This window comes from Macrotis lagotis, chromosome 3 (genome assembly GCF_037893015.1).
Source record: "Macrotis lagotis isolate mMagLag1 chromosome 3, bilby.v1.9.chrom.fasta, whole genome shotgun sequence".
In the NCBI taxonomy this organism is placed as follows: Eukaryota; Metazoa; Chordata; class Mammalia; order Peramelemorphia; family Peramelidae; genus Macrotis; species Macrotis lagotis.
Genome location: NC_133660.1, coordinates 221,631,156 through 221,639,760, shown reverse-complemented (window position 1 = coordinate 221,639,760; position 8,605 = coordinate 221,631,156).

The following is an 8,605-nucleotide window of genomic DNA, read 5'->3' as shown; positions in this document are numbered from 1 at the left end:
GCTGAGTGAGATGAGCAGAAGCAGAAAAACACTGCACCCTAACAGCAATATGGGGGTGATGATCAACTTTGAAGGACTCACTCATTCCATCAGTGCAACAACCAGGGACAATTTGGGGCTGTCTATGATGGAGAATATCTGTATCCAGATAAAGAACCATGGAGTTTGAACAAAGTTCAAGGACTATTCCCTTAATTTAGAAAAAAAAAACTGCTATCTTATTGCCTGATCTTATCTCTTATACTTTTTGTTTCTTCTTTAAGGATGTGATTTCTCTCTTCTCATCACACTCAATTTGGATCAATGTACAACATGGAAACAATGTAAAGACTGATAAAGGCAATTTACAGATGAGGAAACCAAAGCGATTCATAGTCATATGAAAAATTGCTCTAAATCATTAATTATTAGAGAAATTCAAATTAAAGCTTATCTGAGGTACCACCTCTCAGACTAGCCAATATGACCAGAAAGGATAATGATCATTGTTGGAAGGTTTGTGGGAAATCTGGAACACTATTACACTGTTGGTGGAGCTGTGAACTCATGCAACATTTCTGGAGAGAAATTTGGAACTACGCCCAAAGGGCAACAAAAAATGAGCGTACCTTTTGACCCAGCAATACCACTACTAAGTCTATATCCTGAAGAGATGATGAAAAAGGGCAAAAACATCACTTGTACAAAAATATTCATGGCAGCCCTGTTTGTGGTGGCAAATGGAAATCAATTAAATGTCCAATTGGGGAATGGCTTAGCAAACTGTGGTGTATGTATGTCATGGAACACTATTGTTCTATTAGAAACCAGGAAGGACAGGAATTCAGGGAAGCCTGGAGGGATTTGTATGAGCTGATGCTGAGTGAGATGAGCAGAACCAGAAAAACCCTGTATGCTCTAACAGCAACATAGGAGTGATGCTCAACCTTGAAGGACTCGCTCATTCTATCAGTTCAACAATCGGGGAACAATTTTGGGCTGTCTGCAAAGGAGAGTGCCATCTGTATCCAGATAATGAGCTGTGGAGTTTGAACAAAGTTCAAGGACTATTCCCTTTAATTTAGGGGGAAAAAAAACATACCTTATTGTCTGATCTTGTTATCTCTTAGACTTTTTGTCTCTTCCTTAAGGATATGATTTCTCTCTCATCACACTCAATTTGGATCAATGTACAACATGGAAATAAATTAAAGACTGACAGATTGCTTTCTGTGGGGGGTGGGGAGGGAAGTAAGATTGGGGGAAAATTGTAAAACAAATAATATCTTTACTAAAAAAAATAAAAGAGAAAAATGAAGTGAGAGAAAAAAAATTGTACTTCAGCCTGTGTTTAGATTCCATCGACTCTGTATCTGGGATGAGTTGCCTTCTTTATATTTAAAGTCCACCAGAGAAGTTCCTTCAATATCTTTTCCCACAGTCCCTATTCCTAACTGTATTTCCTTCCATCCTATTCCTCCCCACTCCTATTTATTTTATTTTCTCTCTTTTCACTCTGTCCCTCCTGAAAAGGTGTTGTATCTGATCACCCTCTCCCATGATCTTCCCTCTCTTCTATCACCTACTCCTCCCCTCCCCCATCCTCCTTATCCCATCCCTTTCCTCTCACTTTTCTCCAGGGTAAGATAGATTTCTGTACCCTGTTGAGTGTGTATGTTATTTCTTCACTGAATCATTTCTGATGAGAATGAAGACTTACTCATTCCCCCTTACTTCCCCCCCTTCTCCATTGCAAAAGCTTTTTCTTGACTCTTATGTAAAATATCTTAGCCCATTCTACCTCTCCTTTTCCTTTCTTCCAGTACTTTGTCATCCATTGACTCCATCTTTATACCATATTATACCATGTTATACCATATTATACCATTTTTATTCAGCTCCCTCCTGTGCCTTGTCCTCTTATCATTGAGTAGGTTCATATGAGCTATCAGTATCTTCTTCCCATGCAGGAATATAAACAGTTCAGCATCATTAAGTTCCTCATAATTAGTCCTTCCTGTCCACCCTCTCTATGCTTCGCCTGAGTCCTGTACTTGGAGATCAAACTTTCTGTTCAGCTATGATTGTTGTTGTTTCAACAGGAAAGCTTGCAAGTCCCCTGAGTTCAATTAATGTCCATCTTTTCCCCTTGAAAGAGAATGTTCAATTTTTCTGGGTAGTTGATTCTCAGTTGTAAACCAAGATCTTTTGCCTTCTGGAATATCATATTCCATGCCCTACAAGCTCTTAATGTAGATGCTGCCAGATCCTGTGTAATCCTGATTGTAATTGAATTGTTTCATTCCGGCTGCTTGTAGTATTTTGTCTTTGACTTGAGAGTTCTGGAATTTGACTATAATATTCCTGGGAGGCTTTTTGGGGATCTCAGGAGATGATTGGTGGATTACCTTAATTTCTATTTTACCCTCTACTTCTAGGATCTCAGGGCAATTTTTCTGCATTTTTTTTTAGGTTTGTGCAAGGCAAATGGGGTTAAGTGGCTTGCCCAAGGCCACACAACTAGGTATTTATTAAGTGTCTGAGACCAGATTTGAACTCAGATACTCCTGACTCCAGGTGCTCTATCCATTTTGCCACATAGTCACCCCCATTATTTCTTTTTTTTTAACTTTATTTTTTATTCTCATTTTGTACAAATGTTTTTCTTTACATTAATAAGATATACTTGTTCACAAGCAAACAAAATACCCCTCCCCCATTGAATATAGATAGACTTGCTTGGGCAAAAAAGTAAAGGGGGGAGAAAAAAATTAAAATTAAAAAAAATAATAGTAATAATTGTAGGTATGGCCAGGTGGTGCAATGGACAAAGCACCAGCCCTAGAGCCACGAGCACCCAAGTCCATATCCAGCCTCATAAACCCAATAATCACCCAGCCATGTGACATGCAAGCCACCTGATCCCCATTGCCCTGCAAAAACCAAAAAGAAGAGGGAAAAAAAAGATGCAAAATAAAATAAAATAGTAATAATAGTAGGGGTGGCTGGGTGGCAGACAGAGCATTGGCCCTTGAGCCAGGAGCACCTGGGTCTGAATCCGGCCCCAGACACCCAATGATCACCCTGCTATGTTGCCCCAGGCAGGCCACCCAGCCCCACTTGCCCTGCACCCTCCCCCAAATAATAATAACAAAAAATGTGCTTCAGTCTTTGTTCCAACACCAACAACTCTGTCGTGAGTGGATCACATTCTTTATGATAAGTCCATCACAAAAGTTACTTCCATATTTTTCCAACGTTGCCATTGCTGATCGCAACTCCCTCCTTTCTTATTTCTCCACTACCATGTACTCTATTTTCTCTCTCCTTTCACTCTGATTCTGCTGTAGGGTCGCTGAGTGGCGCAGCAGACAGATCCCTGGCCCTGGGGCCAAGAGGCCCTGAGCCCCCATACCACCCCTTAGGCCCAGAATCCACCTGGCCCTATGGTCCTGGGCAGGCCATCCAATCCCAGCCCCTTGCAAGAAGTAAAAAAAAGAAAATGTGTTATATCTGAACACTGTCCCCCCATGATCCATCCTCTCCTCCTTTACTCACATCCCTACCCCTTCCCCCTGCTCCCCCCTCCTTCTTACTCCAGTTGCCTATACCCCATTGAGTATATTTGCTGTTTCCTCTCCTAACCATCTCTGATGAGAGCAAAGGTTCCCTCATTTCCCCTTGCCTCCCCCCCTTCCATATCATTGCAATAGGTCAATGTAATAAAAAAAAAATCTTATTATGTGAAATAGCTTGGACAATTCCCCCTCTCCTTTTTCTTTCTCCCATTCCATTTCCCTTTTTTTCTTATTGACTCCATTTTTACACCATATTTTATCTTCGAATTCAGCTTTCTCCTGTGCTTCAACTATAAAAGCTCCCTCTACCTGCTCTATTAACTGAGGTTCATATGAATATTATCAGTATCATTTTTCTATACATGCAGTTCATCCTCATTAAGTCCCTCCTATTTCCCCCCTCTCCTCCAATCTCCATGCTTCACCTGAGTCCTGTATCTGAAGATCAAACCTTCCGTTCAGCTCTGGCCATTCCAAAAGGAACCTTTGAAATTCCCCTGGTTCATTGAAAGTCCATCTTTTTCCCTGGAAGAGGACATTCAGCCTTGCTGGGTAGTTCATTCTTGACTGCATTCTAAGCTCTTTTGCCTTCCGGTATATTGTATTCCAAGCCCTACGAGCTTCCAATGTAGCTGCTGCTAAGTCCTGTGCGATCCTGACTGCAGCTCCATGATATTTGAACTGTGTCCTTCTGGCTGCTTGTAATATTTTCTCTTTGACTTGGGAGTTCTGGAACTTGGCTATAATATTCCTAGGGGTTGGTTTTTTGGGATCTCTTTCTCGCGGGGATCAGTGGATTCTCTCCATTTCTATTTTGCCCTCTGCTTCTAGAACATCAGGGCAATTTTCCTGTAGTAATTCTTTGAAAATGATGTCAAGGCTCTTTTCCTGATCATGACTTTCAGGTATTCCAATAATTTTCAAATTATCTTTCCTAAGTCTGTTTTCCATATCAGTTGTTTTTTCAATGAGATATTTCACATTTTCTTCTAATTTTTCATTTTTTTGGTTTTGAAGTATTGATTCCTGATTTCTGGTAAATTCATCAATCTCCCTGAATTCTATTCTTTGTCTGAAGCATTTGTTCTCCTCAGAGAGTTTTCTTATCTCTTTTTCCATCTGGGCAATTTTGCTTTTTAAAGCATTCTTCTCCTCAATAATTTTTGAACTGTTTTATCCATTTGACCTAAGCTGGTTTTTAGCATGCTATTTTCTTCAGCATTTTTTGGATTTCCTTGACTAAGCTGCTGGCTTCATTTTCATGCTTTTCCTGCATCTCTCTCCTTTCTTTTCCCAGTTTTTCTTCCAACTCCCTCATTTGATTTTCAAAGTCTCTTTTGAGCTCTATCATAGCCTGAGCCCAATTTCTGTTTTCCTTGGAGTCTTTAGATGCAGGAGCTTGTGCTTCCTCATCTTCAGACTGAGTATTTTGATCCTTCTTGGGCTCATTTGCAAAATATTTCTCAATGGTCTTCCTCTTGTTTCTTTGTTCATTTTCCCAGCCTAAGCCTGTTTTTGGGAGGTGCTTCCTGAGCTTTTGGGACACTCCCACAAGGGTCTCAGTGTGTGAGGCTCTGTCCTCCCTCTTGGTCTGTGAATGACCATAAGCGCCCCCCTCTGCCACGGGGCTGAGGTGGGGGGGCCCTGCTGTTCTATGGGGGGGCCTAGACTGCGATCAGGATCTGAATGTGGTCAGAGCTCCAGAGTCCTGTTCCAGGGGCAGAGGACAGAGCTCTGCAGTCTCTCTTCACTCCCCTCCCTCAGCTCAATGGGCTCATGCCCTGGGGGGTTCCTGCTTACCCGCTCCATCTGCTTCTGTTTCTGGGTCTAGGCTGCTGAAAGACCAGGCTGCTGGCTGTGTGCCCTGAGGGCTGGGCTCCACGTGCTTGCTCTGGCAGAGGTCCCTTGCTGCTCCCCCACTCCGTGCTGGTGCTCCCCGGGGTGCAGCCCAGGAGACTCCCCCACTGCTGTGAGCTGAGGCTCCCAGTGCCCTGGGGCTGCCTCTGGGAGGCTGAGGTTCTTTGGCTGTGGTGGGCCACCCCTCTTCCGGGCTGCCGCTCCAACCCCGGGGAGCAGAGCCTTTCTGCTCTTTTCCAGGTTACCTTGAGTAGGAGAACTGCCTCACTGGGTCACTTTGTGGGTTCTGTCTCTCGAAAATTTAGTTAGAGTCCTTAGTTTATGAGTTTTTATCAGAGAGCTCCTAAGACTCGATCCCCTCATGTCGCCATCTTGGCTCCGCCCCCCTCCCATTATTTCTTAAAAAATGAAGTCAATGCTCTATTCCTGGTCATGTCTTTCAGGAAGCCCAATACTTTTTAAATTATCTCTTCTGGATCTGTTTTACAATTTAGTTGTTTATCCATTTAGATATCTCTTATTTTCTTCTAGTTTTTCATTCTTTTGGATTTGTTTTATTGTTTCTTAATTTCTCATAAAGTAATCAGCTTCCTTTACTCCCATTCTGCATTTGAAGGAGTTATTTTCTTCAGAGAGCTTTCTTATTTCCTTTCCCAGCTGGACAATTTTGCTTTTAAGGCATTCTTCTCATTTGTCCTTTGGGTTGCTTTTTCAATTTTATCCAAATTGGTTTTTAATATATTATTTTCTTCAGTATTTTTTGTATTTCCTTCTCCAAAGCTACTGACTTGGTTTTCATGATTTACCTGCATTTCTCTCACTTCTCCCAAATTTTTCTTCTACGTCCCGTACTTGCTCTTCAATGTGTTCTGAGCTTTTCTATTGCCTGAGCCCTTTTTCCTAGCTCTCTTGGAGGCTTTGGATACAGAAGCTTTGACTTTATCATCTTCTGAATATGTGTTTTGATCCTCCATGTGATCATAATAATTTTCTATTATCAGATTCTTCTTTTTCTGTTGTTTGGTCATTTCATCAGCCTATGACTGATTTACTGCACTTCCAAGAATTTGAGGGTTTTGGGCGTATTCCCACCCCAATTCCTCCAAGGTCTTATGAGAGTCCCTGACTGCTCTCTTGGCCTATGCTCTGGTTTTTGGTTGATCATAGCCCTCCCCTCTACCCAGGAGTTGTGAAGTGGGTCCCTGCTCCTCTCTGGTAGTGTTGGGACCCAGGATCTGAGTATGAGTACTGCCCCAGGGATAGCAGAGAGATCTCTGTAGTCTGTCTCCACCCCCTTACCTTCTATGGGCTGAGCACTCTGGAAGTGCTGGGTGGCTCCATAGGTTCCTGCCTCAGGATTGTTCTGAAACCTGCACTGATGGTCACTCTGGTGTGGCAGAGTTCTCTCACTGCCTCTTCAAGCTGTCCCCTGCGATATCTGGGCCAAGAGGTCTGGAAACCACCCCCATTACCATGCACCCAAGCATCTCCAGGGACCTGAGCACTCCACAGGTTATTCCTGGAAGGCTGGAGTTGGTTTGCTCTGACAAGGCTATGTGGCAGCCCTGGGCACTGCAGCTCTTTCCAACCCCAGGTTTTGGTGAAACAGACCTTTTCCAGATTTGCCATGTTGTCTTGGACTGGGAAATTGTATTACTCAATCTTTTGTGGGTTCCACTCCTCTAAATTTTGAATAGAGTCAATTTTATGACTTTTGAAGCTTTTTGGGGGATGAGTTTCTGGAAATTCCTACCCTCATGTGGCAATCTTGGTTCCACTCCTATTTATCAATTTTTTCTGTGTTTGTGTTTAGTTGGTTCTTTTTACTTGTTGCTTTTCTAGTTTTTCTTGTTGCATGTTTGCTTAATTGAACTATTCTCTATTTTGATGATTAAGTTTAGACAAAATTTCTGCCACTTATATTACTACACTTTTTTGTAATTATCTAATTTTTTTTCTATAATGTGCTCTTTAATCTACCAATTCTTTAGCATTATATGACTTTGTTACATTATGGTTTAGATTAATTCTTCAAAGGTCTTTTATTGATTACCTTTTTGTGAGTGTTCTGGAATGTAAAGGATGTGTTTAGCATTTTTGCTTTTCTCTTCATGAGGATTTATGTGGTAGCACAAGTACCATACGTTGTATGCAAAGGTGACATGCATAGCAAAGAAATATACATGAATCATTATACTCAGTAATTGCCAGGGACCTCTTCTAAGCTAAATAACCTTTATAAAACCTTTTTAAGTTTTTATCTTCTTTCCATCTGTTAGATTTTTCTAGTTTGAAAGGGACACATTAAGATCACCAACTACTGCTGTTTTCCTGTTTATCCCTTGTCATGAATTAATTTATCCTTTATGTATTTAGATACTAATTTTTTATTTTTTCATTAAGACATCTTTTTTTAAAGTTTTTTTCAAGCCAGTGGCTTGCCCAAGGCCACACAGCTAGGTAATTATTAAGTGTCTGAGGCCATATTTGAACTCAAGTACTCCTGACTCCAGGGCTGGTGCTCTATCCATTGTACCACCTAGTTGCCCCATTAGGTATTAATTTTTAATAGAGTTTTTTCATCTTTTGTTCCTTTAAGTATAATGTAGTTTCCCTGTTAATTTCTTTTAACAGTGCATACTGTTGCCGTGCTTAAGATCATGATTACTAGGGGCAGCTAGGTGGCATAGTGGATAAAGCACCAGCCCTGGAGTCAGGAGTATCTGGGTTCAAATCCAGTCTCAGACACTTAATAATTACCTAGCTGTGTGGCCTTGGGCAAGCCACTTAACCCCATTTGCCTTGCAAAAACCTAAAAAAAAAAAGATCATGATTACTATTCAGGACTTTTTTCCTTTTTCAACAACCCAAAAACAATTTTCTATTTTTCCACTTCCTCTACCTCCATGGGAGACAGAAAAAAAATTGCCTGTAATAAATATGTATAATCAAGAAAACAAATTCCTATGTTACCATGTACAAAAAAATATGTCTCATTTGAGTCCATCATCTCTATCAGGAAATAAATTACATGTTTTATCATTGGTTTTCTAGAATTATGGTGGCTCATTACATTGATCAGAATTCATTTCACCTTTTTTTTAGTGTTCTTGTAAGAATTAATATCTTTTAAAAGATCTATTTAGTATTTTTGCCCAACTACATATAAAAACAATTTTTATCATTTGTTT